The 20281-nt window shown below is 39.8% G+C and overlaps 1 protein-coding gene across 1 annotated transcript in view; it reads right to left on the reverse strand.

The window, feature by feature from the left end:
- The window catches only part of PFDN1 (prefoldin subunit 1), a 62065-nt gene that overhangs the window by 30440 nt on the left and 11344 nt on the right, over nt 1-20281 (reverse strand). The window lies entirely within an intron of this gene.

The raw sequence follows: 20281 nt of genomic DNA on the forward strand, positions 1-20281 counted from the left end.
TATTATTATATCCAGAGTGTATAATACCTTTGAAAAGCTCAAAATGCACAAGTGGAAATTTTCAACTTTTTCCATTTTACATTCAGGCACATTATTTACAGTTGATGAGGGTGGAAATATGGGGAAACTTAAAAAGTTAATACTGAATCTGTTTTGTGACTTTAGGTTCATAATTCTTGCTGTGGGCAAAGGAAGAGCAAACTATTTTATAGCCTAAAGCAAGTAAACTGAAATATTTCCCTTCCACTGGAAGCAAGGGAAAATCTCAATCACTCAAATCTCTTTCAGGACTGTCCAACTGGGTTATAACAGATTCCAAAAAAGAACAACAACAAAAAATACAATTAATTAAGCGACTGTTTCTTCTCTTTGAACATAACTTAAGAGTTTAGCAAAAAACTAAACATCATCTCTTAACAAAAAAGCCAAACAAGAAACATATAAAGTTAGCGATATGTGGTTTTCTCTACCAACTTCACAAAAACAACACTGTGTCTAGGTAGGTTCTTACCATTAGGGTATGTTATTATAGATAAAAACAACAAAAAGGGCAACTAGCTTTTGCCCAGACACCTGGGAGGAAACTATTTTTCTCTCCTCTTCATGAATACACCTTGGCATACATATAATACAGTCTGGTGAACCTCTCTCTCTTTTTTTCCTTAATTTATTGATTTTTGGCTGCGTTGAGTCTTCGTTGCTGTGTGCGGGCTTTCTCTAGTTGCAGCAAGCGGGGGCCACTCTTCGTTGCAGTGCGTGGGCCTCTCATTGCAGTGGCTTCTCTTGTTGCGGAGCATGGGCTCTAGGCATGCGTGCTTCAGTAGTTGTGGCTCACGGGATCTAGAACACAGGATCAGTAGTTGTGGCGCACGGGCTTAGCTGCTTCACAGCATGAGGGATCTTCCCAGACCAGGGCTCAAACCCGTGTCCCCTGCACTGGCAGGTGGATTCTTAACCACTGCACCACCAGGGAAGCCCCTGGTGAACTTCTCTTTCACTCCACAAATTATTAAGCATGTGTCCTGACATGGACAGTCCAGATAATTTAATAGATGATCCCAGTCTTCAGTATTAACTTGACCCTTTGCAAAAATCTTGCTCATACATTTAATGCTAAGATAGACCACATTCATGAAAAGTGAGGACTACTACATAACCTTTTGTGTCCAAAATATTCTTATTATTAGTCCAAGAGATAGGTGTTATTTCTGATAAGACTATGGTTTACAGAATATTTTTCTCAGAACTAATTATTTAGTGTAGTATTTAAGGAGAAGAGTTGTTTTGAACTGTAATAAGTCTCAGTGACACCATATAAAAAGTATTATAAATCTAGGCCCAAGAGTCACCAAACTACGTCATTACATGCACGATTTTACTAACAAAGTCTTTCGGCCATGGAAATAATTTTCAGAGTAAAATATACATTTTTAAATAGCACTGATTGTTGGCCAGTGAATAGTATTCTCAAATAATAGGTCATCAGACATTATCTTTATTAGTGTCTCGGAAATTTTCAAAGCTAAGATTAGAGGTCAAGTCATTACTTATGTGGTCTTTAAAAATAAAGTATCTGAACAGATACTAAATCCCTTGAGCAGAAAATAAAATTACTAGAAAGCAAGAACACTCAACAACAAAAACATGTTTTTCCATGGCCACACACCCCTGAGGTATCTATATTGAACTGTGCCAACTTCAAAGGCCAGAGAGATGTCATCGAAGCTGGCCAATCTACAAGCCTGAGGACATCTCAGCCATGAGAGTTTTAAACAAGGATGAGTATGGAGTAAATTCAAATGTCTATCTCAAAGAATAATTACATAGACAAAATTCAAACCAAAAAAATTACAGAAAATTTAGTTCTCAATTTTTAAAATGCCAAAGATACATTGTATGAGGATTGGAAAGAGCCCCCAGAAACATTTGGATTTCTGGAAAAAGTCTTTAGAAAACACCTTTTTCTAGTGTTAAAAGACAATGAAGGGCTTCCCTGGTGGCGCAGTGGTTGAGAGTCTGCCTGCCAATGCAGAGGACACGGGTTCGAGCCCTGGTCTGGGAGGATCCCACATTCCGTGGAGCAACTGGGCCCGTGAGCCACAATTACTGAGCCTGTGCGTCTGGAGCCTGTGCTCCGCAACAAGAGAGGCCGCGATAGTGAGAGGCCCGCGCACCGCGATGAGGAGTGGCCCCCGCTTGCCACAACTGGAGAAGGCCCTCGCACAGAAATGAAGACCGAGCACAGCCATAAATAAATAATTAATTAATTAAAAAATAAATAAATAAAAGTATAGAGGTTTTTTTTTAAAAAAAGTCAGTTTAAAAAAAAAAGGACAATGAATTCTCAGACGTTATTTTGAAGATAAAGGATATATCATGATAATGTAATTATGAGTGGTACATGATAAATAAGTATTATGTACACTACTTCTCAAAGTAGAGACTCTCACAGACATCCTGCCTGATAGTTTATGGAAAGCCAAATGGTAGACAAAGGATTCCACAGTTCAGAATGCACCACAAAGGAAAAATAAAGCATGAAATGAAAAATTATTTTCATATAACAAATGATATGCACAAAACATGCTTATTAATACTCAGCATCATATAATCTACAATAGTCACTGCTTTGTATTGACAAAAGGCCTCTACATTGGAAATCAATGCCATGTGACTCTGCACTGTAAACTATCAAGGATATGTAGCCTGCTGTTTCATTTCCTCATTTATTTGTAATTATGCCATCTGAAAAACATAATTTATGATGGCTTTTGGTTTTCTTTATTTGAGAAACATCAGAAGCTGTGTTCTGAACTGTCCTGCAGGTTGATACATAACTTCTATTTTCTAATGATTCAGCATATATCAAGTGTTGTTCACCTGCAAAAACACAATCTAGGATCAGTGGCAATGCTGTTTTTGGGTACGCTTCCAAAGTATGGTAACCTGAACACAGATTATTCAGAAATAACAATGTGCTTATGATAATGCATTTTGTTTGGGTGGGAAAGTTTTAGAATATGAAAACATATTCTAGTGGCATGTAAAGAATCCGCAAATTAAGTAGCACACAAAAGGCTAGATAAAAATGATCATATCTTGCTCCTTTGCCTCATTCCGCTGGTGATGAAAACTAGTTGCATGTATGCACAAAGATCCACATGCAAAAAAATTTTTTACTTCATAATTTTTTAGCAAAACAAAAACAAACAAAAACCTAAATCCCTTAGTAAAGAAGCAATTAAAATTTATGCTACATCCATATTGTGAAAGGTTGAGTAAGACTTCTATTATTGGCATTATGCAGAGTAGACATCCCGAACAATGCAAAAAAAAAATTTTTTTTTTAACATTTTGCTGAGCAACCACAAATTAAAGATTTCACAGTGTGGAGAAAAGGGAACCCTCGTGCACTGTTGGTGGGGATGTAAATTGGTGCAGCCACTGTGGAAAACAGTATAGAGATTCCTCAAAAAATTAAAAATAGAACTGTCATATGATCCAGCAATTCCACTCCTGGGTATTTATCCGAAGAAAACGAAAACACAAATTAGAAAAGATATATTCACCCGTATGTTCATTGCACCATTATTTATAGTAGCCAGGATATGGAAGCAACCTAAGTGCCCATCAGCAGATGAATGGATAAAGAAGATGTAAGATATAAATACACACACACATATACATATATATGATGAAATATTACTCAACCATAAGAAGAATGAAATCTTCCCATATGTGACAACATGAATGGAACCAGAGGGTGTTATGCTAAGTGAAATTAGTCAAAGAAAGACAAATACTGTATGATTTCACTTATATGTGGAATCTAAAAAATAAATTAGGGACTTCCCTGGTGGCACAGTGGTTAAGAATCCGCTTACCAATGCAGGGGACACGGGTTTGATCCCTGGTCCAGGAAGACCCCACATGCAGTGGAGCAACTAAGCCCATGCGCCACAACTACTAAGCCTGTGCTCTAGAGCCCATGCTCCACAACGAGAAGCCACCACAAAGAGAAGCCCACGCACTGCAATGAAGAGTAGCCCCCATTCGCCGCAACTAGAGAAAGCCCGCCAGCAGCAACAAAGACCCAATGCAGCCAAAAGTACATTAAAAAATTTTTTAAAAACAAATTAACAAATGTAGCAAAAATGAAACAGTTATAGATAGAGAGAACAAACAGGTGGTTGCCAGAGTGGAGGGGGGTAAGGAGAAGAAAGAAATAGGTGAGGGAGATTAAGAGGTACAAACTTCCAGTTGCAAAATAAATGAGCCAAGGGTATAAAATGTACAGTGTGGGGGGTATATTCAATAACTATGTAATATCTTTGTATGGTGACAAATCGTTAACTAGACTTACATGGTGATCATTTTGAAATACATTTTGAAATACACTTCTATACATTTTGAAATGAACTAAAATACTGAATCACTATGCTATATAACAGGAAGTAACATAGCACTGTAGGTCAATTACACTTCAAACACAAACACACAAACCAACTCACAGAAAAAGAGATCAGATTTGTGGTTACCAGAGGCAGGGGGTGAGGGAAGGGGAATTGGATAAAGGCAGTCAAAAGGTACAAACTTCCACTAAGACAAATAAGTACTAGGGATGTAATATAAAACATGGTAAATAAAATTGCCACTGCTGTATGTTACATATGAAGTTGTAGAGTAAATCCTAAGACTTCTCATCACAAGGAAAAAAATATTTTTTTCTATTCTTTAACTGTGTATCTATATGAGATGATGAATGTTCACTAAATTTAGGTGACAAACATTTCATAATGTATGCAAGTCAAATCATTATGCTGTGCACCTTAAACTTACACAATGTTGTTTGTCAATTACATCTCAATAAAACTGGAAGAAAAAAAAAGTTTCTACAGGGGCCAAAATGAAGTGAAATCAGAAATTGTGGAAGGTAAGAAAGCAATAAATTGGTTTTCACCATGAGAGATTCTGCTGAATCCTAGAGACCTTCAGTATCCAAACAGGCACAGACACAGGAGATAAAACCTAGGCACCATCCAAAGTGAGGATGTTATTAAGAGAATCCTCAATTAAAGGGTTCCACCTTCAGTCTAAGAGTGAAAACAACAACAACAACAACTTGTCTCTCAGCATGGTAAAATAAACTTGTCTATCTATACCTTGGTAGTAAGTAAAATGAAAAAATAAAAATGTCCCCTAAGAATTTGTAACCATAAGGTGACTTCCTCATGGGTTGTGGTCCAAATTCAACCTATTAGGGAATTCCCCGGGGGTTCACTGGTTAGGACTCCACACTTTCACTACCAATGGCATGAGTTCAATCCCTGGTTGGGGAACTAAGATACTGCAAGCCACACAGCACAGCCAAAAAAAACATTAAAATAATTTTTAAAATAAAAAAATAAAAATTCAACCTATTTTATGGTCTAGAAAATCTCAAGCACAGAATTTCATTTACAGTGTTCCTAATTACATACATGGCAAAGGTCAAGTAAACCTGAAGATGGGTTAATAAAAATTAAACTAAAACACAAAGAGAAAAAAAGGTGTAAAAACCAATAAAACAAACAAAACAAAAACAGGATACAGCAGGCAAGACATAAGAGACAATATTAAGTTGTCTAACATATGTGTAAGTAGAGATCCAGAACAAGAAGAAAAAAATTGGAGAAACATTTGAACAGACAATGGACAAGAATTTTCTAAAACAAATGAAAAAACGAAGCCAAATCACAGTTCCAAGACACTCAGAGAAACCCAGACAAAAAATAAATACAACAAAACTAGATGTAACATAACCAAATTACTGAAAACTAAAACTAAGAAGAAAATCTTGAAGGCAGCCAGAAAATGACACACTGCATTAAAACAAAGATAAGAGTTACATCAAACTTGTCACAAACTATGCAAGGAAGACAATGGAATGACATTTTCAAAATACTGACAGGCAAAAGCTATTAACCAGCATTACACACACAGTGAACATATATTTCAAAAATGAAGGAGAAATTCAAACAAAAGCTGAGAGAATTTATTCTAGCAAACATACATAAGAAATTTTAAAGGTAGTTGTTCCAGCGGAAGGAGTATGATAACATATGGCAACTTATAAAGAAATGAAAAGCACTGGAAATAGTATAAATTAAGATAAATATAAAAGACATGTTTTTCTCATTGTTAATCATTTTAAAAGATAGTTGGGACTTCCCTGGTGGCACAATGGTTAAGAATCCACCTGCCAATGCAGGGGACACGGGTTTGATCCCTGGTCTGGGAAGATCCCACATGCCGCAGAGCAACTAAGCCCGTGTGCCACAACTACTGAGTCTGCGCTCTAGAGCCCACGAGCCACAACTACTGAGCCTGCGTGCTGCAACTACTGAAGCCCACGAGCCTAGAGCCTGTGCTCTGCAACAACAGAAACCCATGCACCGCAACAAAGGGTAGCCCGTGCCCGCCACAACCAGAGAAAGCCCACGTGCAGCAATGAAGACCCAACGCAGCCCAAAATTAAATAAATAAATTTTAAAATAAATAAAGAAAAAAAATAAAAGATAGTTGACTGTCTAAAGCATGGGTTGGCAAACTGGCTTGCAGGCTGAATCGGTCACACTCATTTGTTTATAGAATGTCTATGGCTGCTTTCTCCCAACAATGGCAGAGTTAAGAGAGCTGTGACAGAGATCATATGGCCAGCAAAGCCAAAAATTTACTATATATCCCATTAAAAAACAAGCTTGCCAATTCATGATCTAAAGCAAAATAGTGACAATATACTGTGGACTTCAGTACATATGTAAAATGTATAACAATAAATAAGAAGAATGTAGAGATGTGAAATATAAGATGAAACGGCAATATATTTTTTTTAATAGCTACTCTATTTATTTATTTATTTTTAGCTGTGTTGGGTCTTCGTTTCGTGCGAGGGCCTCCTCTAGTTGCGGCAAGCGGGGGCCACTCTTCATCGTGGTGCGGGGGCCACTCTTCATCGCGGTGCGCGGGCCTCTCACTATCACGGCCCCTCCTGTTGTGGGGCACAGGCTCCAGACGCGCAGGCTCAGCAGTTGTGGCTCACGGGCCCAGTTGCTCCACGGCATGTGGGATCTTCCCAGACCAGGGCTCAAACCCGTGTCCCCTGCATTAGCAGGCAGATTCTCAACCACTGCGCCACCAGGGAAGCCCACGGTAATATTATTTAAAAGTAAATTACAATAAACTAAAGACATATATTGCAAAAAATAAGATAATCACTAAATAAAAAAACTTTTTACTAAGGACTAATAAGCCAAAAGTAAAGATAAAATAGGATCATAAAACATACTCAATTAATCTAAAAGAAGGCAGAAAAAGAGAAAATGGAATAAAGAACAGGTGAGAAAAAGAAAGCAAGCAGCAAGGTGGTAGATTTAAATCCAATTATAGCATTAATTACCAGAAATGTAAATGATCTAAAGACTCCAATTGAAAGGCAAAGATTGTCAGATTGAATTTAAAAGCATGACCCAACTACATCCAATCACAAGAAATCCACTTTAAATAAAAAGACATAGATAGGTTCCAAGTAAAAGCATGATCACACCCACAAGGGTGGCAATAATCAAAAAGACAGATAATAACAAGTGTTGAAGAGCATATGGAGAAGTTGGAATCCTCATTGGTGGTGGATACATAAAATGGTATAGCTACTGTGGGTAACATTTTGGCAGTTCTCAAAAGGTTAAACATAGAGTTACCCTTCAGCAATTCTACTCCTAGAAATATAACTAAGAAAAATGAACACACACGCACACAAACACACACACACACACACAAAAACTTGACTGTAACTGTTCAAAGCCGATTATTCATGATAACCAAAAGGTGGAAACAATTCAAATGCGCATCAACTGATAAATGGATAAATAAAATGTGGTATAGCCATACAAAGAAATATTATTTGGCAATAAAAAGGAATGAAGTACTGATACATGCTACAACATGAAGTAACCTTTAACACATAATGCTAAGAAGGGAGACACACTCACATACTATATAACTGTATGATTCTATTTACATAAAATGTCCAGAAAAGGCAAGTCTATACAGACAGAATGATTAGTGGTTGCCTAGGGCCAGGGGAAGGGGATATTATGGAATAACTGCTAATGGGTTTAAGGACACTTTTTGCAGTGATAAATATTGTTCTGAAATTAGACAGTGGTGATGACTACACAATTTCATAAATATTCTAAAAATCATTGAATTGTATACTTTAAAACTGTTAAAAGAGTGAATTTTGTTATATTAACTTTATCTTAAAAAATAGCCAAAAGATTTAAACAGACATTTCATCAAAGAAGAGATAACAGTCACAAACAAGAAATGCTAAACACCATTCGTTATTAGAGAAATGCAGGGCTTCCCTGGTGGCGCAGTGGTTGAGAATCTGCCTGCCAGTGCAGGGGACACGGGTTTGAGCCCTGGTCTGGGAAGATCCCACATGCCGCGGAGCAACTAAGCCCGTGAGCCACAATTACCGAGCTTGCGCGTCTGGAGCCTGTGCTCTGCAACAAGAGAGGCCGCCATAGTGAGAGGCCCGCGCACCGCGATGAAGAGTGGCCCCCGCTTGCCGCAACTGGAGAAAGCCCTCGCACAGAAACGAAGACCCAACACAGCCATAAATAAATAAATAAAAATTAAAAAAAAAAATCGCCATATAAAAAAAAAAAAAGAAATGCAAATTAAGCCCACAAGGAGATACCATTACACAGTTATTAGAATGGCTAGACTTAAAAAAAAATAAAGGCAACACCAAGTGTTGGTGAAAATGAAAGCAAGTGGATCTCTCATACATGGCTGGCGTGCAAAATGGTATAGCCACTTTGGAAAAGAGTTTGGCAGTTTCTTATAAACGTAAGCAATCATTCTTAAAAACAAAGCAATCCCACTCCTAGGTATCTACCCAAGAGAAAATAACATATGTCTATGCAAACAACTGTACACAAATATTTATGGCTGTGTTATTCAGAATTGCCAAAAACTGGAAACTCAATGTCCATCAACAACTGAATAGACAAACTGTGGTACAACTATACAACAGTATGCTATTCAGCAATAAAAAGGAACAAATTACTGATACATCCAGCAACATGGAGAAATCGCAAAACCATTATGCTCAGTCAAAGAAGACAAACACAAAAGGTTACATACATTATGATTCTATTTACAAAATTTTCTTAAAAAGCAAAACTACAAGCACAAAAAAACAGATCAACAGTTGCTAGGAGGTGGGGTAAAGAGAGAAAATTGACTACAAATGGACATAAAGGAATGTTTTGAGGAAATGTAAATGTTCTATAACTTAACTGTGGTGATAATTACACAACAGTATGTTTCTCAAAACATACAGAACTGTACAACTAAAATGGGTAAGTTTTACTCTATATAAATTACATGTGAAAAACAAACAGGAAATGACATTACTTTCAACAAACTGGAAATAATAGACTAATCCTAAAACATAGAAGAAATCCACCCTCACACAGATTCCAGCTAGCTGCCTGCTTTGGAGAGCATCAGGTGGACCATGTGGACCCACCTGCCTCCAAAATTTGGGGTGTGGGGGAGCCGGGGCACATGGGGTGTGGCTATGGCTCAGCCAGGGGTTCCGGAGCAGCCTTGGTAAGATGCTGCAGGAGCTGAACTGTGCATGAAAGAGCACAGAAGCCCCATTCCTTACCATCAGTCTCTCCCAACCCTATGCCAGATATTCTCAATATTACAGTGATAAATACATTAGAATGTTTTGAGATTGCTGAATTAAAATATTAAATAAATTCAAATAATAAACCTAAGATGGCAGACTAGAAGGATGTGAGCTCACCTCTTCTTACAAAAACACCAAAATCACAACTTCTGACCCACTGACAAAAAAAAGTGCTGGAACCTACCAAAAAAGATTTTCTACATCCAAAGATAAAGAAGAAGCCACAATGAGACAGTAGGACGGGCACACTGTGATAAAATCAAATCCCATACCCACCAGGTGGGCAACCCACAAACTGGAAAATAATTATATCACAGAAGTTCTCCCACAGAAGTGAAAGTTCTGAACCACACGTCAAGCTCCCCAGCCTAGGGGTCTGGAAACAAGAGAAGGAGTTCCCAGAGAATCTGGCTTTGAAGGCCAGTGGGGTTTGACCACAGGAATTCCACAGGACTGGGGGAAACAGAAATTCCACTCTTGGAGGGCACACACAAGGTTTCAAGTGCACTAGGACCCAAGGAAAAAAAGCAGTGACCTCGTAAGAGCCTGGGCCAGACCTACCTGCTGGAACTGGAGGGTCTCCTGTGGAGGCAGGGAGTGGCTGTGGCTCACTGTGGGGAAAAAGACACTGGTGGGACTTCCCTGGTGGCGTGGTGGTTAAGAATCTGCCTGCCAATGCAGGGGACACGGGTTCAATCCCTTGTCCAAGAAGATCACACGTACCACAAAGCAACTAAGCGCATGTGCCACAACTACAGAGCCTGCATCCTAGGGCCCGCAAGCCACACTACTGAGCCTGCATGCCACAACTACTGAAGCCCACGCGCCTAGAGCCCGTGCTCTGCAACAAGAGAAGCCACCACAATGAGAAGCTCACGCACTGCAATGAAGAGCAGCCCCCACTCACTAAAACCTAGAGAAAGCCCATGCGTAGCAACAAAGACCCAACACAACCAAAAATTAATTAATTAATTTTTTTTTAAAAGAAAGAAATACGGTCAAGAAGGTTTAAAAAAAAAAAAAGACACTGGCGGCAGTAGTTCTGGGGAGTACTCATTGGCGCGAGCCCTCCTGGAGGCTACCATTCTCTCACCAAGACCTGGCCCCACCCAACAACCTGTAGGCTCCAGTGCTGGGATGCTTCAGGCCAAAAAACCAACATGGCGGAAACACAGCCCCACCCATCAGCAGAAAGGGAGCTTAAAGTCTCCCTAAGCATACAGCGGCCCAATAAACACACCCCCTGACACGGCCCTGCCCACCAGAGGGACAAGACCCAGCTCCACCACCCAGTGGGCAGGAACCAGTACCTCCGACCAGGAAGACTGCACAAGCCTCTTAGACAGCCTGATCCACCAGGGAGCAGACAGCAGAAGCAAGAACTACAACCCTGCAGCCTGTGAAACAAACCACAATCACAGATAATTAAACAAAATGAGACAGCAGAAGAATAGGTCCCAGATCAAGGAATAACATAAAACCCCAGAAGAAAAACGAAGAATGGGAGATAGGCAATTTAACCAAAAGAGAATTCAGAGTAGGGCTTCCCTGGTGGCGCAGTGGTTGAGAATCTGCCTGCCAATGCAGGGGACACGGGTTCGAGCCCTGGTCTGGGAGGATCCCACATGCCGCGGAGCAACTAGGCCCGTGAGCTGCGACTGCTGAGCCTGCGCGTCTGGAGCCTGTGCTCCGCAACAAGAGAGGCCGCGACAGTGAGAGGCCCGTGCACCGCGATGAAGAGTGGCCCCTGCTCGCCGCAACTGGAGAAAGCCCTCGCACAGAAACGAAAACCCAACACAGCCAAAAATAAAATAATAAATAAATAAATAAAAATTAAAAAAAAAAAAAAAAAAGAATTCAGAGTAATGATAGTAAAGATGATCAAGGATCTCAGAAGAAAAAATGGTGGCATGTAGAGAAGACACAAGAAATGTTTAACAAAGACCCATAAGAATTAAAAATGAACAAACAGATGAACAATACAATAACTGAAATGAAAAATACACTAGAAGAAATCAATAGCGAAGTAAATAACTGAGGCTGAAGAATGGATAAGTGAGCTGGAAGACAGAATGGTGGATATCACTGCCACGGAACAGAAAAAAGAAAAAAGAAAAATAATGAGGACAGTCTCAGAGACCTCTGGGACAACATTAAATGCACAAACATTTGCATTATAGGGGTCCCGGAAGGAGAAGAGAGAGAAAGGACCTGAGAAAATATTTGAAAAGGTAACAGCTGAAAACTTCCCTAACATGGGAAAGGAAACGGTCACCCAAGTCCAGGAAGCACAGAGAGTCCCAAGCAGGATAAACCCAAGCAAGAATGTGCCGAGAGACATAGTGATCAAATTGACAAAAATTAAAGACAAAGAAAAAATATTAAAAGCAAAAAGGGAAAAGCAACAAATTACATACAAGGAAACTCCCATAACGTTATCAGCTGATTTCTCAGCAGATACTCTTCAAGCCAGAACGGAGTGGCACAATATATTTAAAGTGATGAAAGGGAAGATCCGACAACCAAGAATATTCTACCCAGCAAGGCTCTCATTCAGATTTGACGGAGAAATCAAGTTTTCCAAACAAGCAAAAGCTAATACAATTCAGCACCACCAGACCAACTTTGCAACAAATGTTAAAGGAACTTCTCTAAGCAGAAAAGGCCACTACTAGACACAAGAAAACTGAGAATAAAAAAGCCACCGGTACAGGCAAACATAAAGCGAAGCCAGGAAATCATCTACACACAAATATGACATCAAAACCAGCAATCGTGAGGACAGCACAAATGCAGAATACTGGAAATGCATTTGAAATTAAAAGACCAGTAACTAAAAACAATCTTGTTCATATATAGACTGCTATATCAAAACCTCATGGTAACCACAAACCAAAAACCTACAATAGATATACACATAAAAAAGAAAAAGCAATCCAAACACAACATGAAAGATAGACATCAAACCGCAAAAGAACAGAAGAGGAGGGGAAGAAAAAAGACCTACAGGGTTTTCCTGGTGACACAGTGGTTAAGAATCCGCCTGCCAATGCAGGGGACACTGGTTCAAGCCCTGGTCTGGGAAGATCCCACATGCCATGGAGCAACTAAGCCCATGCGCCACAACTACTGAGCCTGTGCTCTAGAGCCCGCAAGCCACAACTACTGAAGCCCGTGTGCCTAGAGCCCATGCTCTGCAACAAGAGAAGCTACCCAATGAGAAGCTCACACACTGCAACGAAGAGTAGCCCCCGCTCGCTGCAACTAGAGAAAAGCCCACGTGCAGCAACAAAGACCCAACACAGCCAAAAATAAAAATAAATAAATTTAAAAAAAAAAGACCTACAAAAAAAATCCGAAACAATTAACAAATGGCAATAGAAACATACATATTGATAATTACCTTAAATGTAAATGGATTAAATATTCCAACCAAAAGACACAGACTGGCTGAATGGATACAAAAACAAGACCTGTATATATGCTGTCTACAAGAGACCTGCTTCAGATCTAGGGACACATACAGACTGAAATTGAGGGGATGGAAAAAGGTACTCCACGCAAATGGAAATCAAAAGAAAGCTGGAGTAGCAATACTCATAGCAGACAAAATAGATGTTACGATAAAGACTGTTACAAGAGACAAAGAAGGACACTACATAATGATCAAGGGATCAATCCAAGAAGAAAATATAACAATTATAAAATATATATACACCCAACACAGGAGCACCCCAATATATAAGGCAAATGCTAACAGCCATAAAAGGAGAAATCAACAGTAACACAATAATAGTGGGGGATTTTAACACTCCACTCTCATCAATGGACAGATCATCCAGACAGAAAATCAATAAGGAAACACAGGCCTTAAATGACACATCAGACATTCCATCCAAGAGCAGCAGAATATACTTTCTTCTCAACTGCACATGGAACATTCTCCAGGACAGATCACATCTTAGGCCACAAATCAAGCCTCAGTACATTTACAAAAACTGAAATCATATCAAGCATCTTTTCCGACCACAACACTATGAGATTAGAAATTAATTACAGGAAAAAAAACTGTAAAAAACACAAACACATGGAGGCTAAACAATATGTTACTAAATAATCAATAGATAACTGAAGAAATCAAAGAGGAAATCAAAAAATACCTAGAGATAAATGACAACGAAAACATGATGATCCAAAACCTACGGGATGCAGCAAAAGCAGGGCTAAGAGGGAAATGTACAGCAATACAATCTTACCTCAGGAAACAAGAAAAATCTCAAACAACCTAACCTTACACCTAAAGCAACCAGAGAAAGAAGAACAAACAAAACCCAAATAGAAGGTAAGAAATCATAAAGATCAGAGCAGAAATAAATGAAATAGAAACGAAGAAAACAGTAGAAAAGATCAACCAAACTAAAATCTGGTTCTTTGAAAAGATAAACAAAATTGATAATCCTTTAGCCAGACTCACCAAGAAAAAAAGGGAGAGGGCTCAAATCAATAAAATTAGAAATGGTAAAGGAAAAGTTACAACCACAGAAATACAAAAGATCATAAAAGACTACTACAAACAATTATTGAATATATGCCAAAAAATAGACAACTTGGAAGAAATGGACCAATTTTTAGAAAAGTACAACCTTCCAAGACTGAACCAGGAAGAAATAGAAAATATGAACAGACCAATCACAAGTACTGAAATTGAAACTGTGATTTAAAAACTCCCAACAAACAAAAGTCCAGGACCAGATGGCTTCACGAGGAAATTCTATCAAACATTTAGAGGAGAATTAACACCTATCCTTCTGAAACTATACCAAAAAACTGCAGAGGAAGGAACACTCCTAAGAATCTGAAAAAAATGAATATATGTATATGTACAACTGAATGACTTTGCTGTACACCTGAAACTAACACAATATTGTAAATCAACTATACTCCAATAAAATTTTTAAAATAAATAAATAAGTAAACTCAAAGATATAGCAATAGAACTACCAAGACAAAGCAGTGCAAGAAAAAAAAACAGGAAACAAAAAAGAAATGAGGGGCTTCCCTGGTGGCGCAGTGGTTGAGAATCTACCTGCCAATGCAGGGGACACAGGTTCGAGCCCTGGTCTGGGAGGATCCCACATGCCGTGGAGTAACTAGGCCCGTGAGCCACAACTACTGAGCCTGCGCATCTGGAGCCTGTGCTCCGCAACAAGAGAGGCCGCGACAGTGACAGGCCCGCGCACCACGATGAAGAGTGGCCCCCGCTCCGCGATGAAGAGTGGCCCCTGCTTGCAGCAACTGGAGAAAGCCCTCGCACAGAAACGAAGACCCAACACAGCCAAAAAAAATTAATTAATTAATTTTAAAAAAAATTTAAAAAAAAAAGAAATGAGGACTTCCCTGGTGGCGCAGTGGTTAAGAATCCGCCTGCCAATGCAGGGGACACGGGTTTGAGCCCTGGTCCAGGAAGATCCAACATGCCGCGGAGCAACTAAGCCCGTGTGCCACAACTGCTGAGCCTGCGCTCTACAGCCCGCAAGACACAACTACTGAAGCCTGCACGCCTAGAGCCTGTGCTCCACAACAAGAGAGGCTACTGCAATGAGAAGCCCGCACACCACAACAAAGAGTGGCCCCCGCTCACCGCAACTAGAGAAAGCCCACGCACAGCAACGAAGACCCAACGCAGCCAAAAATAAAATTTAAAAAAAAAAAAAAAAAAGGGACCTGCCTGGTGGCTCAGTGGTTAAGAATCCGCCTGCCAATGCAGGGGACACGGGATCGAACCCATGTCCAGGAAGATCCCACATGCCACAAAGCAACTAAGCCCGCACACGACAACTACTGAAGCCTGTGCGCCCCAGAGCCCACATGCCACAACTACTGATCCCATGTGCTGCCACTACTGAAGCCCCCGCGCCTAGAGCTCGTGCTCCACACCAAGAGAAGCCACCACAATGAGAAGCCCATGCACTGCAACAAAGAGTAGCCCCTGCTCACCGCAACTAGAGAAAGCCCATGCACAGCAACAAAGACCCAATGCAGCCAAAAAAAAAAAAAAAAGAAGAAATGAGCTATCAAGCCATGAAAGGACATGAAAAGACATGGAGGAAACTTAAACACATATTGTTAAGTGAAAGAAGCAAGTAATGAAAAATGCTTTTTTACTCTGTATGATTTCAAACATATGACATTCTAGAAAATGCTGAACTATAGAGAAATAAAAAGATGAGGGGTTTGGGGAGGGAAGGATGAATATGTGGAGCATAGAGGATTTGGGAGACAGTGAAACTGTTCTGTATGATAAAGTAATGGCAGATACAAAACATTATACATTTGTCAAAACCCATAGAACTGTACAAAAAGTGAATCCTAATATAAACTATGGACCTTAGTTAATCATAATGTATCAATATTCCTTCAATTGTAACAAATATACTACACAAATGCAAGATATAAAAAGAGGAAGAAACTGGGGAGGGGGAATGTGAGAGCTCTCTGTACTTTCTGCTCAATTTTCTTGTAAACCTAAAACTTATGCTCTAAAAAAGAAAGTCTATTAATTAAAGCAAACAAACAGGTTGGGGACATGTTAAAAGGGTACAGGAGACAACCTGAAACAAATCTATAGAACACAGCATGCTCAAATATAAACTCTGAGTGATGCTGCTGCATCTTAGTACAATCCTATTCATGTTCCCCTCATCAACTCCTATATTCATAAACCCCTCTTCTCTTCCAGTACCCATATTACAAGCATTATGCAGGCTCTGGGCTAAGCTATTTGTACCCAAAGTCCCTCTGAGAACTCATTTATTTTCAAGGCTTCAACCTGGCTAATGACTCTCAAAATATTATCAACCCCTATCACCTACACTATCATCTAATGGTCATTTCTACTTGTATGTTCCACATCTCCTCAAATTCAGCATGTCCCAAATTAAACTCATTTTATCTACCCATACCAACATTCCCTACAGTTTCCCCATTTCAATTTCAGTCTCTATCAGTGATATCACCACTTGCCCACTCACCTAAGTCCCAAACCTGCAGCTATTCTCTGTGTCCCCATATTCCCAATTTATCTCTAAGGCTCATTACTTTCTTTCATACTCACCCTCTTTCCTCTCCATCCCACTTCTGCCACCTTACTTTCTGCCCTTATTACTATACTCCTGAATTACTTCAAGAACTTCCTACCTGTACTCCCTGATTAAACTCCCTAATTCATCTTAAATATTTTACCCAGTTTTCATGTAGCTAGCCCTGAACTGTTGGTCACTCCAATGATTGTTTTTGATGATTTTAGCAGACGCTATTGGTTGGCTACCCAGTATCTGTTCCTCTTACTTTGTTGTCAGAGCCCCAATTTTCTTTGGGTAGCCTGCACTGTCAAGAGACTCAGGGAGGTGAATCCTGTGGTAAATCTTGATTGGTCTTACCCAATCATGGAAGTTCCATCCCCCAAGATTTAAGCCAAGCATGTAGCTCAGTTCTTGTCATGAAATGTGAGAGGTGGTCCTTTTGAAGACTTCTGGGAAAGATTTCTTTGCTCCCACAAAAGTGACACAAAACACATGATACTTTCTAACTCTGGAGGTTGTCACATCTGAATGAAATCCTTGGAACTCCTGCAACCAATCTGAAGATGACGCTGGCAAACACAGGGAGGAGGGCAGAGGCAAGAGTACTTAAAGAAGTGGAATTAAAGCCCAATATATAGTCCCTGAGGAGGACAGATATGCACAACATGGATAAATCTTGGAAGTACTATGCTTAATGAAAAAAGCCACAAAAGGAGTACAATATGATAATGATTCTATTTATATATCCCATATAAAGTTCTAAAATAGACAAAATTAATCTACAGTGACAGAAATCAGATTATCAGTTGCCTAGGGCAGGATCTGGGGGAGTGGAGGACTGACTTGGAAAAAGCAATAAGGAACATTTTAGAGTGATGAAAATGTTCTATATCATGATTGGAGAGGTGGTTACATTTGTCAAAACTCATCCAACTCTACTCTTAGAATGAATGCATGTTACTATATATAAGTTATAGCTCAATAAAGCTGACTTAAGAAAGATACATAATTAGTACTATAGTAGGCCAGATGGTTATACGTGCCAGAGGAAAAATAAAGCCAAAAAACAGAGCATACAAGAGGCAAGTAGATGGGAGGTGGAAGTATGTATATACTACTTTTAAATAGGATGGTCATACCCAGCAATCCCATTACTGGGCATATAGCCAGAGAAAACCATAATTCAAAAAGACACATGCACCCCAATGTTCACTGCAGCACTATTTACAATAGCCAGGTCATGGAAGCAACCTAAATGCCCATCAACAGACGAATGGAGAAAGAAGATGTGGTACATATATACAATGGAATATTACTCAGCCATAAAAAGGAACAAAACTGGGTCATTTGTAGAGACGTGGATGGATCTAGAGACTGTCATACAGAGTGAAGTAAGTCAGAAAGAGAAAAATATCATATATTAATGCATATATGTGGAACATAGAAAAATGGTACAGATGAACCGGTTTGCAGGGCAGAAATAGACACACAGATGTAGAAAACAAACGTATGGACACCAAAGGCGGAAAGTGGTGGGGGGGATGGTGGTGGTGAGATGAATTGGGAGATTGGGATTGACATATATACACTAATATGTATAAAACAGATAACTAATAAGAACCTGCTGTATAAAAAAATAAATAAAATTTAAATGATAAAAAAATAAACAGGGCTTCCCTGGTGGCACAGTGGTTAAGAATCCGCCTGCTAATGCAGGGGACAAAGGTTCGAGCCCTGGTCCAGGAAGATCCCACATGCCGTGGAGCAACTAAGCCCGTGTGCCACAACTACTGAGCCTGCGCTCTAGAGCCTGAGAGCCACAACTACTGAGCCCACGCGCCACAACTACTGAGGCCCGCACACCTAGAACCTGTGCTCTGCAATGAGAGAAGCCACCGCAATGAAAAGCCTGCACACCGCAAAGAAGAGTAGCCCCCACTCACCACAACTAGAGAAAAAGCCCGCGTGCAGCAACGAAGACCCAATGCAGCCAAAAATAAATAAATAAATAAATAAATAAATTTAAAATAAATAAATAAGGTGGTCATAAAAGAGTGGATATATTGTATATGTATAACTGATTCACGTTTCCGTACAGCAGAAAGTAACACAACATTGTAAATCAACTATACTCCAATAAAAAAAGATTTTAATATATTAGTAAATAAATAAATAAATAAATAAATAGGGTGGCCATGAAGGCCTCAATGCCTATTTAGTAAAGACCAGAAGGAAGAGAAGGTATAAGCCATACAGACATCTGGAAGAAGGTGGCTTCATTCAGAAAACCCAGAAAATACAAAAGCCCTTGTCTTTTTCTCTGATAAAATGTAAAAGTCATCTGAAGATTTTGACTAGAGTGATCTGAATTTTGTTTTAAAAGAGTCACTCTGGCTGCTCAGTTGAGAACAGCTATAAAGTGTAAGGATAGAAGCAGGGAGCCCAATTAGGAGGCAACTGCAATCCAATGATAGTTTAGACCAGGGTGGTAACAAGCAATGTTCAGATTCTGGGCAAAATTTAAAGATAGAGTCTTTGCTAATGAACTGAACGTAAGACTGAAAGAGAGGAGTCAAGGATGACTCCAAGGGACTTCCCCAGTGGTCCAGTGATAAAGAATCCGCCTTCCAACGCAGGGGACATGGGTTCAATCCCTGGTCAGGGAACTAAGATTCCACATGCCATGGGGCAACTAAGCCCACGCGCCGCAACTACTGAGCCCTCACACCTCAACTAGAGAACCTGCATGCCGCAAACTACAGAGCCCATGCACTCTGGAGCCCACGAGCCACAACTGGAGAGAAGCCCAAGCACTGCAATGAAGATCCCACGTGCCACAACTAATACCCAAGGCAGCCAAAAAAAAAAGGATGACTCCAAGATTTGAAAGAGCTGGAAGGATAGAAAAGCCATTTGTGGGACTTCCCTAGTGGTCCAGTGGGTAAGACTCCCGCGCTCCCAATGCTGGGGGCCTGGGTTCGATCCCTGGTCGGGGAACTGGATCCCGTATGCCGCAATTAAGAATTTCGCATGTCACAACTAAAGATCCCGCATGCCACAACTAAAGATCCCACATGCCACAACGAAGATCCCGCATGCCGCAACTAAGACCCAGCATAGCCTAAATAAATAAATAAATAATAAATAAATAAATATTAAAATTGTTCCCCTCCCTCCAACCATCATTCCAACTGCCTTAAAAAAAAAAAAAAAAAAAAGAGAAAGAAAAGCCATTTGCTGAAATGAGAAAGACTGAAGGAGGAACTGGTTAATTTGTAACTAATGAGAATTTTATTTTGGTCAAGTCAGTTTTGAGATGCCTATTAGACCATCAAATGTAGATGTAAAGGAGGCAGGTGGATATATGCAAGTTGGGAGTTCAGGAAGGGTTCTAACCTAAGATAAAACTCTGGGAGTTGTCAGTATATAAAAAAGCATTTAAAGAGAT

The sequence above is a fragment of the Balaenoptera musculus genome, chromosome 3, assembly GCF_009873245.2.
Source record: "Balaenoptera musculus isolate JJ_BM4_2016_0621 chromosome 3, mBalMus1.pri.v3, whole genome shotgun sequence".
Lineage (NCBI taxonomy): Eukaryota > Metazoa > Chordata > Mammalia > Artiodactyla > Balaenopteridae > Balaenoptera > Balaenoptera musculus.